Raw genomic sequence first — 15,089 nt, 5'->3', positions numbered from 1 at the left:
GGTGCTGACGAGTGTAGGCAGGTGGAGACAGGCCCGCACAGCCGTCAGGAAGGCCTACGTGAAGCACCATCTATACACACAGCTAAAGGAGGCGGGAAGTGTAGGAAAGAAGCTAAAGATCTAGAAAAAAACTGGCAGTAAAGGGGCATTTTTTCCCACACGTTAGAACCCTAGACTTTGTTTCTGAAACTTGTTATTCTTAAGGAAAGCCTGGGAAGCATTTGTCTATGAAAATGTGAGGGCTTCGCTATTACTGGGCCTTTCCAAACCAATCCCCAGATGATTTGTTTAAAGCCATTCGGTGGGATATTTCGGCGTAAGCTTTCAATCCAGTGGAACCTGACTCACCAAAATGGTGCCTACCAGACAAGTTGTTTTTGAGGCTTTAAGAATATCACCATTTTCAACAGTAAAATGGAGAAAAGTGAAAGACTGTATTAATTAGTTGTAAGGACACCATCTAGGCCAATTCACACGCTGCCACTCCCTGGGAGCCAAGAGTAAAAGGCAGAAAAACCCACAGTGACAGCACCGCTGCTGCCTCGGACTGAACGACAGATACCTCACTCTTGGGGCTTCAGCAGAACGGGCCTGCGGGGCCAGCGAGGAGGAAGGCTGAGTTCCAGTCCCGACTGCCTCTAATCTCCTGTGTGGCTTTGCTGAGTCACCTCATCTCTGGGGGCTGCAGTTTCCTCACCTGCGGAAGGTGGGGCGGGGCTGATGATCTGAGAGTCCCCTGCAACTCCATGAGTCACTGTGTTCCAAGTATTTGGGGGGCCAGGGCCCAGAACCTCCTCACGCTTTCGTTCACTCAACCAAGTATCTGTGAGCATCTACTGTGTGCCGGGCACCATGCTGGGGCTCCTGCCCCCAAGAGCTCAGCCTGCTGGGATCAGCAGAGGTGACCTGCTGGGCTAACAAAGCCTGCAGAGCACCCAAGCAATGGCCCAAGAATGCAGGCATCTGCCCGGCTGCCCCCTACAGGCGGCAGCCAAGCCTTTGAAGGGTTTCTTCCAATGGCTGACAGATTTCTGCTTTTCTACAACCTGTGAGGAAAGGGGTCTCAGTTGGCAGCAATTCTCACCAAATCAAGAGTCTCTGTCAAAAAAAAAAAAAAAGAATCCATGCCACATTACGTAGAGGAATGAATGAGTTCTACTCTGTGCAGGCGTCAGCTTCCCAAAGTCCCTGAAGACAAGACTAACAGAATCAACAATGTCTGATTATCACTCTCAGAAATTTGGAAGGATGAGCAAAAGTGGCCAAGACCCATGGTGACCCTTGACTAGTTTCTGAACTCCAGCACCCTTTCCTTTGGGGCCTCCCAGGTGGCTCAGTGGTAAAGAATCCATGGGAGACGTGGGTTTGATCCCTGGGTCAGGAAGACTCCCTGGAGGAGGAAACGGCAGCCCACTCCAGTATTCTTTCCTAGAGAATCCCAGAGGAGCCCGGTGGGCTACAGTCCATGGGGTCGCAGAGAGTCGGACACGGCTGAGTAACCGTGCACTCATGCACGCACCGTTTCCTTCAGCGCCTGCACCCTACTCTTCTTTCCCACCTCATGTGGGTAATGGGAACCCTTGACGAGGCTACCCTCTGCTCCACCAGACCAGAGGCCCACCAGCTGGAGCACGCGGTGGGAGCACCTTCCATCCAGGTGGGGGAGGCATGGAATCTGCAGAGTCAGGTCTGATGCCTAGAGACCTCTGTACTGCCTGGCCTCTGTCCCGGACTCGATTCTCCAGATTTCTCATCAGTGCTGGGAGCTAGTTACCTGATGGCTGTCAAAAAAAATCCCTTTTCTGCTCAAGATGACTAGTAATTAGAAACCCTAATTGAGTTTTTATGACTAAACAGGCCACGTGGTCCCACACTGCACAGCTCAATCAAAATGTCTATGTGTGCAGCCTGAGACCTTCACACAGGAGGTGACTGGGGTCATCGTTTTGAAGATTAATCTGACGCCATTTGGTGGGTGGATAAGAATGAGCCCCAAACAGCACAGTCATGAAGCGGAAAGCTGAGAACACTCATGTTTTCTGAGCTCTCAGGATGAGCAGCTCCTGTGCCAGGAGCTTTGTTCACTTATTTCCCAAAACCCTGTAGGCAGGTGAAATCATCCCCATTTTACACATGAGGAAATCAAGGTCCAGGTGGTTATATAACATGCCAAAAGTCACTCAGCTGATGAACGGTAAAGCTGGGATGTGAACTCAGGACGAAAAGCTCAGAACCTGGGCTTTTAACCAAACACCACACTGTTTCTTTATGGAAGAAAATTCATGAAGGAGTTTTCAAAAATAACATGAGCAGCCTAGTGCCACCTTGGATTTAAGGGGCAAGGGTGGGGAAGCATCTAGGGGAATGGTGGGTTTCCATCTGGCCATCAGCAGCAGTGGGTACTGGGGTGGGAACTGGCTGGTGAAGGTGGTGCCCATGTTGGCAGCTGTGACTTGGGCTCTGGAATGAGCATTTCCAGGTTGATGGTCAAAACCATGGATAGGATGGTTTTCCAACAGGACTGTGGGCGAGTTTGGGAGAGAGGAGCAGGGGGCCGAGATTGGGCTTGGACACTGGGAGAAGATAAAGAACCAGTAACTGGATGGGTGGGTTCAGGGACCCGGAGGGCATTGTGCAAGATTGCGCTCTCCCTGGCCCCAGGGGAGCTCAAATACCTACCTGCAAAGGCAGATACTTCAGACCAGGGGCTGGGAAACAAAGGGTCCTTGCCAAGCCCTGAAGCTGATGCCCGTGCTGCCCAGCACCCTCTATGTGCTGCTTTCTCACTCTTCACAGCAAAACCAACCGAGACCCCAAAAGAGGGGCTCAGCCAGCTGTGGCCCAGTAGCCAGGTCTTGCAGCCCTGGGTGCAGGAAGCCCAGGAGGTCCGGGGCTGCAGAGGGGAGGCTTGCTCTGAGAGCACAGGCAGCCCTTCCCCCTCGCCTCCCCCTCAGTAAAGGAAGGCAGGAAAAAACGTGTTTTTATAAATAGCTCCAGCCCCAGCTGATTTGTAAATTCAGTGGGTTTTTTTTGTGTCAATGACATCACCCTCCTCCCCATGGCAACCCCCGACGATATCAAAATTGCCAAGCAACGTTGGAGCAGCTCAGCGCCCCAAACGAGCAGGTCGCTGCCTGAGGATTTAATGGAGAAATCCCAAAGTGAGCCAGGGTGCTCGGTGGAGGAGGGACAGGCGGCCGGGGAGGAAGCTGGAGCCCGCCTGCCGGGAGCCCTGGGCCAGCTGGGGCCCCGTGGCTGCACTCCCTTTGACAGCCTGCTGCTGCCGGCCACAGGGGGCAGGGCATTGCTCCCAGCCTGAGGTGCTGGGAGCCAGGAGCAGCTATCCAGGTGACTAAGCCGGCCCACGGGCACTGAGTCACCCGCTGGCCTGGAGATTTCTTCCTTCCCTTTTGCATCTGATTATTTTGGGAGCTGGAAACTTGGAGCTGCACCTGGGTCCCGCCCCTTCCAGCTCTCCCCTCCCTACCTGGGGCTCCACGGAAGATGGGACCTGCCACAAGCCAGCCGCCACCCCCTAAGGATATGGAAGATGCTGTGAGGGCCCGAGGTGCCCGGGGAGAGACGTCAGTCGGCAAAGTGCAATAGCGGATAAGGTGATGAGGCGGCCTGTCCTCTGGAGGTGTTGGGAGAGAAGGGGAGTCTGGTCCAGCCGACCCGGAGTCCTCCTGCCCGGCTTTGAACACACCTCCTACGAGATATTTCCATAAATGAGTGGCTCCTAGGGTCAGAGTGGCACTTGGAGATCGAGGCTGGATTGGCTGAGGCTGGCCTGGGGAAGGTAGGTGGCTCTGCTGGGTGTGCCCCCATGTGTGTGTGTGTGTGAGAGAGGGAGAGAGAGAGAGGAGCAAGTGTGTGAGAGCAGACCACAGAGGGGCTAGTGAGAGCTGGGGGTGGGGGATCCGGCATCCATTCACCCTGACCGATGCTGGGCCTGCCCAAGACGCGTGCTGTTGAAAAGGATGCCAGGCACCTGGCCTGAGCAGGTGAGGCGCAGTTCCAGCTCAGATGGGCCCAGGACCCACTGAGTCCACGGGGCAGAGATACACAGGGTGCCAGGGTAGGGAGTGGTCCAAGGTTGGAAACCAACCCCCCAGAGTGACGGACAGTGCTTGGGCTGCCCCTTCATCTGGCTATCCTGGGCAGTCAGCTTCCTACAGGAATTCAGTCCCTCTCCACCAGTGCCAGTCGGCACCCACGTGTGTCTCCCACCGAGCTCGTTTGGGGACATCCCTGGGGAAGATGTTGCTCGGGGCTCTGGTCCCCCATACTCAGGACCCAGAGGGCCAGCCCCTCAGGCCCTCGACCCCACGCGGCACGCTCCGGTGTGTGTCAGGCCGAGGGGCGTGGGCTCCCCGCCTCCTCCACACAGCTGGCAGCCTCACAAGCACACCGGTGAGTAAGCCGCCGGGAGGGAGGAGGCTGTGTGCCCACAGAGGCAGGACGACACCAACCAGGAGCCTTCGGGAGAAGCAGCTGAGTGAGAAAAGCACTGAGGTTTTCTTTTTCTTTTTCCTTTTTTTTTTTTTTTTTTGCCTGAAGGGAGTGCCGCTTCCTGAGCTAGAGACAAGCGGCGGCCTGCGGTGGGGAGCCCGGGGCCCAGCTGCCCAAGGACAGCTCAGGTAAGGTCCCTGCGGCTCGGGCCCCCCCGGGCAGGGTGGGGGTGCCAAGGTGTTCAGGTTGCCCACCATCTGGGACAGGAGCAGCAGCTGTGGGTTTCTGGGCTCAGGAGCCCCACGCCCACACCCCACCCCATCTGCCCCCCTTCCCAGATGGATTTGGAAGCAACCCTGTCCAAGCTGGCCTCTGGCTCCCCAGCCAGAGAGAGAAATGCTTGTTTCCGCTGCTCCTGCCTTCACCTCCCCTTCCTGCTGGGCGGCGCACTGCCACCAGGATGCCCCTCCAGGAGGCCCTACCACCTCTGGGACACTCCCCTCATGTGTTCATCCCACAAATATTTATGGAGCATCCACTGGGGCCTGGGATCCAAGTCACACCCTCATGCTGAGCTTGACTTGGCACAGATTCTGACCCTGAAACTCGGCATCAACCCAGTTCAGGGGACTGCTGGGCTGAGAGCAGGCCCCAGACCCCATGTAGGGTTAATGACCTAGTCGGCTTCAGGGACACCAGGCCCATTGAGCTCCAGTTGATAAAGCACTGGGGCCCCCCCTCCATCCTGCCCCCACCCCACCTCGCAAGAAGCAAAGCTCATATGGTGTAGTTTGCTTTTTCCCTGATATCACACACCAAGGTCGGAGGGTCCTGCTTGGGGTCTCTCCTTCAGTGATTTTGGTGGGAACCAGGTTTCTGAAGTAGAGAATGAGCTCTGGACTGCACGGTCCCCAGGCCTGGTGGGCCTGGGACTCAGCCTCACAGAAGCTCACCTAGCCAAGAATAAGGCCTTTGGGCTAAGCAAGGGGTCCCCTTTGCAGCTCAGGAGTGACAAGCCTGGGAGCCCTGGTGAGCAGGGTGCCTTGTGAAGAGGACTTGGCCCCAGGAGCAGGCCTGGGAGCCCCTGATTTGGGTGGGAAGCTCTGTGCACCTTGCAGTGGCTACAAGGGAGGACAATGGGGGCTGCATGGACCTTTCAGTCCCCCAAGGACAGACATTCTCGGTGAGCTGAGCAGTCTGGAACACGCCAGGCACAGGGAGAGGTGCAGGTCAGCGGCCTCCAACCAGGGCAAACCCACTCTGCGCATAATCCCCCAAAATGACCAGGAATGCTCCTATCCCAGAGGAGCTCAAGGGACCAGAGTCAGGATGAACACAAGTGTCTCCCACTCATTTAATCCCCATACGTGGCTCCAGGGCAAGGAAAAAGGGAGTCTTTACGAGCTGTGGCATTACCAGCTGAGGGGTATTCCCAATGCCTGGGAAAAGGCCACTCCACGCCTGGCAGTGCCCTACGTATGCAGAGCTGAGCAGCAGCTGGTGTCTGGCTGGGGGCAGAGAGGCAGCAGCTGGGGAGCACCAGACAAACAGCAGGCCAGCAGGGTGGTAGCTGGCTGGGCCCAGTGGGAAGGCCGGACAGGGAGGAGGCACAGACCCTGAGACACTGCACTGCTCACCCAAATGGCCCCAGAGCCCTCTGTGCACTCTGTCCTGGGTTCAGAAGGCCAGAAGGACTTGGGGGAAGCTGACCTGTGGCCGGAAGCAGAGTCTTTCCTGCTGGATGCCCCCCACACCTGAGTGGGAAGGAGACTCAGGCGGTAGGAAGCGTGCTAGCAAACCTCATAACGGGCCCTGAGCAGCCTGTCCCTAAAAGAAGAACTAGCCGACAGGTTGGACTAGATCATGGAAAATGGAAGCTTCGGAAGCCGAAGAGCTCTGACTTCCTCAAGGCAGGCTGGCCCTCCTGTCTGGGATTAACAGGCCCACTGGTCCTGGAAGCTGCCCTTTCCAAGCTCAGTCGGAGGGCCTGTGGGGGGCTAAGGTGAGAATTGTGAGGGTGGGATAAAGGAGGGGACTTGTCTTTTCTGGGGAGCTTACAGCCCTTCAACAGGGGAGAGGAAAGCTGAACCGGATGGATTTTCATACCCTGGGGGTAGTTAGCACAGGACAGGGTCGGGGCGGGGGGCAGGGGACAGGTTCCCTTACAACTCCATGGCACCATACCCACCCTAACAAAGGGACACTCATGCTGGCCAGCATTTTCTATAAAACCTCATCACAACTCACCAGGCAGGGCAGAGACTTTACAGAGGGACAGTGATGGCTTTTTGTGCACCCATAGGCTCTCTGTGGTGACCTTTCACCCTTGAAGTGCTCGGTCAGCGATGCTGACACCTTTCTGCTTGGCTCTGGTTTTCCCAAGTTCACCAAGAACTTGGGGGGTCTCAGGCCTGTGGCTAATGGAGGTGGGTAGGCAGGGCTGTGTTCTCTTGCACACTCAGGCTGCCCAGGATTGGGGACGGGGAGGGGCTCCGCGTGCTCAGAGAAGCCTGACCAGGAAGCGCAGGTCTGCTGGTTCCCAATTCTGGTCTCTGAATCCCATGCAGCAGGAACCCAGCCCACTCACCCACTGCAGGGCAAATAGCAAGGAACCAGTCACCTTGCTCAAGGCCCCCACTGTCTGCTCGGCACCCCGCCCCTGAGTGCTGCTGCTGCGGCAGAGTTAAAACCTTAAAACCGGGAGGACTAGTTCTCTGGTTCAGTCCTGGCCTGGCACCTCCAACATCCATTTGCTTTCGGCTTCAAATGAGGTTCCCTAGGGAGTTGGGCAAGACACAGAGGGTGCAGGGAGACAGGGACCAGCTGTGCATGCAGAGCGCAATCCCAGGCCAGTGGACAGGAGCGCAGAGGAGGGAAGGGCTGTGCCAGACAGAAGCTGGCCGCCCTGGATGGACCGCTGTAGAGCATCAAGCCAAAGGGAAGCCTCAAGACTGTGTGACGCAGCCCTCATCGTTTCGCAGAGTGAAACGGAACCCAGAGAAGGAAAGCGGGGTCCTGAGATCACAGAACTGACTGGCAGCAGAGTCAGTTTCGGGCCTGGGGGTCCCAGCCTTTCCATTAGGAGCATCGGTAAAGGCGCCCCCAAGCAGGGCCAGATAAGAGCTGCCAGGTAACACAATGGTTGGGAGAGGCAGCCGGCCTGACATAGTAGGAGGCCGGACAAGTTCCCTTGCTCCTTTGTGCTTCCGGCCCTAACAGGGCTGGGCCCTGCCCTTCCCCAGCCCCTACTTCTCACTTGACCTGGAGCCCCAGCTCAGCCCGTGCTCTTTCACCAGGTCCCCACAAGGAGACAGGCTTGACCCCCTCCCGGGACCAAGCCACTCTCTGATAAACAGATCCAGCTAATTTGTAAATAGATAGACTCAGCTCTACTTGTCCCAAGAAACATTTTCTATTTTAAACATAAGCCTGTTAATGTCTGAAGCCAAAGGACGGGGTAATGGTGATAGCATCTAGGAAGGAACGAGATTCTGGAGCTGACTCTGTGACCGGGAGGCACGCAGGAGACCCTCTGCCTCAGGTGGTCTTTTCCCTGGTTATATGCCATGACCCCGGGCAGGAATTTAAGCGTCAACCATCAAAGGTCAGATTCCAGGAGCAGGTGGCCTGTCATCTGTCACTTGTCTCCCTGACACCAGGCCCAAGCTGGCTTTTATATCCCATGATAGTGGGTTTTTCTGGGAGATGGTATGTCAGGGATCAGGGAAGGTGGAGGTCTCATACCCTGAGGAGGGATGGAGCCAGACCCAGGGACATGAATGCAAGGCCAGGAGTTAACAAGCATGCAGGCCTCCTGTAGAGAAGAGGTTGGTCAGACAGGAGGTAGAGCTGCCTCTCAGCAAGAACCACTGAGAGGAGAGGCGGGTAGGGCAGTGCACACCAGGACCCTTCTTGTCAGTGTTCACATAAAGGTCCCACAGGCCCACCCAGGACGGCTGAGGTGTGGTCCGGAGACTAAAGAATGAAACACCCTGAGAACAGATGATGGTAGCTGTCTGCCTACACCCCATCCTAGCACCCTCTAAGCATAGCCCAGCCCAGCCAAGTGGCAAGTCATGTCTTCTCACACTGACCCAAGGTGGATGCAGAAGGTGGAGTGCCACAAGCTTTATAGCAAGACGGTTAATGCTCCCAAGAGGCCACATGGGACAGAGTCTGTGAACTTCGTGCACTTAGAGCTAAGGTATCCCCCAGAAGGTTGTAGATGTGCCGTAGGCAGCCAACATCATGCTTCCTTACTCTTTCCTTCCCTGGATTCTAGCTGGAGTTCATACCTACTCAGAGCACAAGCCTTCTGCTGCTCCAACTCACTTGTCCTTCCTGAAAGTCAGGCCCTGGGCTCCAGGACATGGGTGCCCATCAGAACCCTGCCCCGACCTTAGACTAGGGGCAGCTGCTGGAGGTTCCTGGGAGAGAGGAAATGACAATGAAGGGTTTCCATTCAGGAAGCTTCCAGCTGTTAGTTCTGCCAGCAAAAATGCCAGCTAGAGAACTAAACTGCCAACAACAGACATTTGGATGGAACTTTGGAGCCCATTAAGAGCAGGGGCTGCAAAGTGATCATAGTGAGAAGATATTAAAGGAATTCATCATGTCTCTAAAATGAGTGTCCTTAGCACAGAGGTGGCTCTTTCTGGTGCCACCCTCCCCAGGGTAGCTCATGCCCCCATGTACCCAGGAAGGGTGCTGCAGTCTGCCCTGCTCCTGCTCCAGCCCCTTGAGGTGGGTGGACAGAGGCCCCTGCATCTGGGTGGTTTGTCCAGGTCACCAGGTCCCTTTGGGACTCTCAGGCAAGCTCAGCCACAGTGTCAACTTTCATTTAGAGAAGACGGGCCTATGTATTCTAGTTGGCAAAGGAAGCCCAGTATAGATGCATGCTTGAGGAAAAGGCAGGGTGTGGTCATTTCCTTCAGCTGAGGTTCAGAGTGGCGGTGACCAGAAAGGGGAGAATATGGACTTTCCCCAAACCTAACTGGGCCCAGGTGGCGCTGCCAGACGGGGCTGGGGTTCTCTCTCTGGGATTTGGAGTGATTTAGTATCAAGGTCTCCTGGAAGAACCCTGGGATTCTGCCCTGATGGTGCACTAAACTGGGCTCCATTGCTCCCAGTGGCAGCTTGTGCATACATGATGTGTGAGAGGGGTGTTTTCTCCTTGGACCCTTAAGCAGCTGTGAGGGCCAAGAGCCAAGAACTCTCACCCTGTTTGGGGGTGCTGGTCCTTTGGGGGCCCTGTACCCCAATGCTCTAGACCTCATCATTCCACCATCTTCCCAAGGAAGAAGGGCACATGTATGCATGCTCAGTTGCTCAGCTATGTCAGACTCTTTGCTCCCCTATGGACTGTAGGCCTCCAGACTTCTCTGTCCATGGCATTTCCCAGGCAAGAATACTGGAGTGGGTGGCCATTTCCTACTTCAGGGGATCTTCCTGCCCCAGGGATCGAACCCACATCTCCTGCGTCTCCTGCATTACAAGCATATTCTTTACCCACTGAGCCATCAGGAAATCCCCCCTAAGAAGGGAACCCTTTCCCCCTTTATACATATCAAGAAACTAATGCTGGAACAAGCTGGAAGTCTAGAAAGGCAGAAGGGCTCCGATCTTGTAGGAACTCATGGTCTCTGTGGCTAGATTCGACCTCCCTCCTGCCTGAAGACCCCAAGGGTTTGGCAATCTCATCTTTCTCAATTCATTCTCCCAAACCCTCAGAGGTTGCCTCCCAAGCCCATCAGGAGAGAGATGGATAGTTCTATCAGGGTGAGGGGCACTGATCCAGGCCACCCCAAGAGCAGGAAGGGACAGGCGTGGGCAGCCTGCAAGCAAAGGGGAGGAAGGGACCTTCTCCAAAGAATGCCTCCTCTCCTCAGACTAGGGGCTCAGGGTGAACGGGCTGCTACTCCTCCTAGAGCCTGGCCCCAAGGGGTTTCTCCAGCCAAGTAGCTAGCAGGTGCAAGGCCCCACCTCCCCATGTGGCCTGAGGGTGCCTGGCACATTCTGGGTCTGTGAGGGACAGACGGCTTGATGCAGGGATTTCAAGCAGAGTGCTGGCTCATGACTCAGTGAGAGATGGCAGAAACTGAGGCCCTCTCTGCCCCTCATACCCAGGGTCATGTGGGGTTCCTCATCCCCTCACCAGAAATGGAGGAGAGGTTACCCCATACACTTCTCTGCGTCACATGACTTACCCTTCCTGGGTGGTAGTCAGGGCGGCACCAAGAGGCAAATTACCAGTGCGTCCCCCAAAGACTGCTGCCATGGACCTGACCCCGCATGGTCAATCATACCTGACAGTCTCTGCAACCAGGGAACTCTGAGCAGTACTGAGTTATAAGAATGGACTGGGGACAGATACTCTTGGGTTGAAATTCTGGCTCCACCACTCAGTAACTACAAGACCCTAAGCCGGCTGCTTAACCAGTCTGGGCCTCATCTGTTTCCTCATCCATAAAATGAGAATAACAACAGTATAGTCCTTCTGTCTCAGGGTTGTTGTGAAGACTTGAGTGATGATATGTGTAAATAGCTTAGCATGGGGCCTGGCCCATCGGAAGCATTCAATAATCAGTAGGCATTATTATTAGAGAAGGGCAGTTATCCAGAGAAAGGACCCTGAGAAAGTTTTTCGAGTCACGGAGCAGAAAGGTGCCGGGAAAAGATAATGTGTTTGTGTTTCCAAACCACATATCGATCTGTATCTCTCCTCCTTGGCCCTAACCCGGGCTCTCAGCTCAGATGTTACAACAGGCCCCGACAGCCACAGGCTGAGAGCCAGGGAGTGCCTGCCCTGCCCATGTGCCCTCCCTGATACCCTCCCAGACCAGGCTGGTTGACCAGTGCCCCAGAACTGGTAGGGCTCTGAGAACCACAGCCCATGGTGAAAAGCCAGCTTTCAGTGCCCCAGTCCAGCACTCCTGCCCAATTTGTGGAATGGCAGTGCATGGACAACTCCCTCGACCAGAAGGCCTATGCCAGCTGCCAAGGCTCTTCAGAGGAGGGTGTGCCTGGTCCCTCTCCCTGTGCTTGGGGTGTCAACCCGGCAATAGGCCCGAAGAAGGCTTGTAGATGCTGGAGAAGAAGCTGTCCCTAGACTGTCCCCACCACTCCGGCACTGTTGTTCTGCCTCCTCCTCCTGGGCAGGGCTGAGTTGGGAGTGGATGAGAGGAAGATGGGGAAGGGGAGAGAGTCACACACAGAAGTTACTCACTCAGGATCTATTCTGCGCCTCCCAGCCATCCAGATATGCAGAGGCTCATCCAACCCACCGCAGCCGACCCATCTGTACCCCGCCTGGAAGTGCAGAAATGTGGAGCTATGATAGGCCCAAGAGGCCCCCTAGTCTAGTTTGGTATTCACTATGGAAACCTTTACTCTAGCCCATCTGACAGATAGTTATCTGCTTCTTGAATACCTCCAGAGATGGGGGATTCATTGCTTCCTCAGTCAGTCTTACTTAGGTAAGAGTCCTGTCTCTCTTAAGGCCCCAAACCCCACTGCAGCTCTCAAAGATGAGAGGCCCCCCAAGTTTCCCTAGACTTTCTCCCTATGGGGTAAGGATGGGACTTGGCTTGTAGCCTTTCTGGGTTACCCAAGCCTGGATCCAACCAAATTAAATACCAGTTCATTTCTGATAATACTATAATGTTCACACTTTAGTGTAGCTTAACAGTTCAAAAGTCCTGCTTGGAACTGTGGTTTTGGTATATAAGGTATTTTAATTAAAAGAAAATAATTCATGTGTGTCAATTAAAAAAATAGTTTAGGGTGTTGATTCTAGGTTCAAAGGTGTAATGCATTTCATTCTAGCTTTGGTTCCTGCTTCATTTCAAATCCTCAACAACCATTTTCCCCTCTCCCTCCTTCTCCTCTTCCTTCTCCCACCCAGCACAACCAGCTTCCCATAGCCAGCCTGTCCATCTGGCATCACCATGCCTTCCCCAGGGAGGCTGAGGACAGACATCAGGGCTTTGTGATGCAGCCAGACAGGGTGCAGGCCTGTTTGGGGTGATGAATTCCCACTGGCCATCTCAGCTCTGTTTGGTGGGAGCCAACAGTAAACTGTGCATAGCAACTGAGCCTAAAATGCAAATTCTTTATCCATAAATTGCACAATGTCTAAAGAATCAGTGAGCAAAAATGTACATGGCAACAGTGACCTCAGTGATAAAGTTTGAGGTGCTCAAAGTGATGAAAATCCCTGCATTGTCCCCAGTGCCTGCCACTGCTTTGAGGGCAGCCATCTGGGGTCCAGATATACTGAATTTCTAAGCTAGAATCCCCTGGATACTCAGTTGGACACAGCCCTCTCTCTGGACCCAAGGACAGCAGGAGTCTTCTCACTTCCTTGTTTGGGGAAGAGACAGATGGCCCCTGCCCCTCTCCCACACATATAAACACAGGACAAACCATCCTCCAATCCAGGGGCAGGGCAAAGGGCAGCCCAGAGTGAGCCGCTTGGGATAGCCATCCTAACCCTCGGCCAGGGCGCTGCTGGGGACAACTAGGAGATACTGGCTCTAGAACCATATCTTCTCTGTTTGGCGGGGGTGGGGCTGGGGGTAGGGTAGGGGTCCAGGGCTCCCGGAAGCTTTCTTTCCCCAGATGTCCCCTACAATCCTGAGACCAGAGGGTTCTCAAAACTGAGCAAGATCTGACAAAGGCGTTGGGATCTATAATTTCCGCTTTCCTGCCCACACAAGGGGGCTACCCCAAGGCAGTCGTGGGACCTTGTCCCTGTGGGACAGGACAGGCCAAGGTGGCAGGTTTCAGGGCTCCAGCTGCGCTCTCCACGGTATGCGGGTGGGCACACGCCGCCCGGGTGTGCGTCTTCAATGCAAATCAGGGAGTTAATTACAGAAAGGCGCTCGGTGGACAGTCCAGGTCAGGCCTCTACGCGGCAGCCCAGGGTCCGAAGGGCCACGTATAGGTCACGGTAGGCAGCGGCCGGGACCAGTACCGGAAGGCAAAGGGCTGGCCGCCGCTGGAGCGGAGCGGCCAGAGAAAATGGGTTGAGCAGAAGGGCGCTCCTCGGGAGAAGAGGCCCCCTGGCCGCTGCCCCTGCGCGCCTCGGCGACTTCTCCCGGGCTCTGCGTTCGCCGCGTCCTACCTGAGGCCACACCCCGAAATCAAACTCCGGGCAGGTGAAGCCGGCGCGGCACAAACGTGTAAGCGCGGCCTCTCCTCGTCGTTCCCGGCGCCTTCCGCGGAGGGTGGGCCGGACTGCCGCGGCCTCTCGGAGAGCTCTGGGGGCTTCCCGCTCGGCAGGTGGGTGTCCTGACCGCCGAGGGGCTGTGAGCTCCGCCGGGGCGGGGACCGGCCTCCCCGCGCGCGAGGCTCCGGGTCCCCGGGTTTTCCTTCCCCAAAGTGCGGGGCCGCCGGCGCTGGCAGAGGGGACTCGGCTGCGCCGGGAGCCGACCTCCCTCGGCGTGTGCGCCCGGCGCTCGCGCCCAGGCTGGCGGGGGCGGGCTTCGTCCAGAGAGCGCCTCGCTCGGGCTGGCGAGGCGGGGCCGGCGGCCGCGCTGGGTCTGAGCGAGGCGGCCAGAGGGAACGCTGAGCCTACCGCCCCGTCCCCGTGCGCTCCCCTCGCACCTGAGAAGGTGGCTCATTCGGAGGCCGGGCGGAGGGGGATGCGGGGCGGTTCCGAAGCCTTTGGATTCCGGCCAGTCGCAAAATCCGCGGGGATACTTACTACTTCGGTCACAATGAATTTCTGATCTGTTTCCACCCAGGCCTTGGAGGACTGGCCCTGGAAGGTGCCAGGCCTTCCCCTTCCTCGGTGCCTGAAAGCTCTGCCCTCTAAAGAGTGAGGAGTTGGGAGAAAGAAGAGGCCGGGAAGGCGGCCCAGAGGTGAGTGAGCCCCGGGAGGGTGTCCAGGGGACTTCTCGGGACCTGCGTGAGGCACAGGCTGGGACAGTGGCAGGCAGGTGGCCCTCCTGTGCTGGCCCGTTTTCGGTACTGTTAGGCAGGGGTCCCTCCCAGTCCTTAGTGGGCGTGCATTGTTACTTCAACCGCCTGCACCCACAGCCGGCGCAGGGCTTCAAATGGCCCGCCCTTGTTCCTGGCCCAGGTCTGATGCCTGTCTGGGGAGAGGCAATGTCACCAAGGCCAGTGCACTGAATTCTCGTTTGGGAAAGAGGTTCCCAAAAAGGAAGGAGTGAAGCAGGCCCAGCCTTTGGGCTGAGCAGGTCAGGAAAGAGCCCCAGCCAAAGGTGCTGGTCTGCATATCCCAGCCTACCAGCTCACTCCCCAGCTCTCCAACCTGCTAAAATCTCTCCAACTTTACCCACACCCAGTGAGTGAATTCCAGTTGGGAGGGAGATGCCGCTGAGGACACCAAGGGCCAAGACATGATTTCCGGTGTGTAGGCTGCATTTTCTCTACCTTGCCCCATTCTGGTGTGTGTGTGTTTTAAAAAGATGTATGTATGTATTTGTTGACTTTGTTGCTGCACTCAGGCTTTTTCTACCTACAAAAAGCAGGGGCTACTCTTCATCGTGGTGTGCGGGTTTCTCGCTGCTTTGGCTTCTTCTTGAGCACAGGCTCAAGGGCGTGTGGGCTTCAGTAGATGTGGCTTGAGGGCTCTAGAATATGGGTTTAGTAGTTGTGACACATGGGCTTAG

The 15,089-nt window shown here is 56.0% G+C and overlaps 1 protein-coding gene across 3 annotated transcripts in view; it reads left to right on the top strand.

The window, feature by feature from the left end:
• Positions 1 to 3,372: 3,372 nt before the first annotated feature.
• The window catches only part of LOC120853219 (serine/threonine-protein kinase PAK 6), a 37,034-nt gene continuing 25,317 nt past the window's right edge, over positions 3,373 to 15,089 (top strand). The window contains exons 1-3 of one of the 3 annotated variants that reach the window (XM_040226949.1): positions 3,373 to 3,799; positions 4,561 to 4,640; positions 14,199 to 14,316. The gene's annotated coding sequence lies outside the window, so the exon portion shown is untranslated. Of the gene's footprint in view, positions 3,800 to 3,842; positions 4,005 to 4,560; positions 4,641 to 14,198; positions 14,317 to 15,089 lie in introns of those variants that run through there. The other 2 variants (XM_040226947.1, XM_040226948.1) reach the window with 2 other exon arrangements.

This window comes from Oryx dammah, unplaced genomic scaffold (genome assembly GCF_014754425.2).
Source record: "Oryx dammah isolate SB20612 unplaced genomic scaffold, SCBI_Odam_1.1 HiC_scaffold_26, whole genome shotgun sequence".
Taxonomy (NCBI): domain Eukaryota; kingdom Metazoa; phylum Chordata; class Mammalia; order Artiodactyla; family Bovidae; genus Oryx; species Oryx dammah.
Note: the sequence above shows the minus strand (reverse complement) of the source record. Positions and strands in the feature narration are given on the sequence as shown.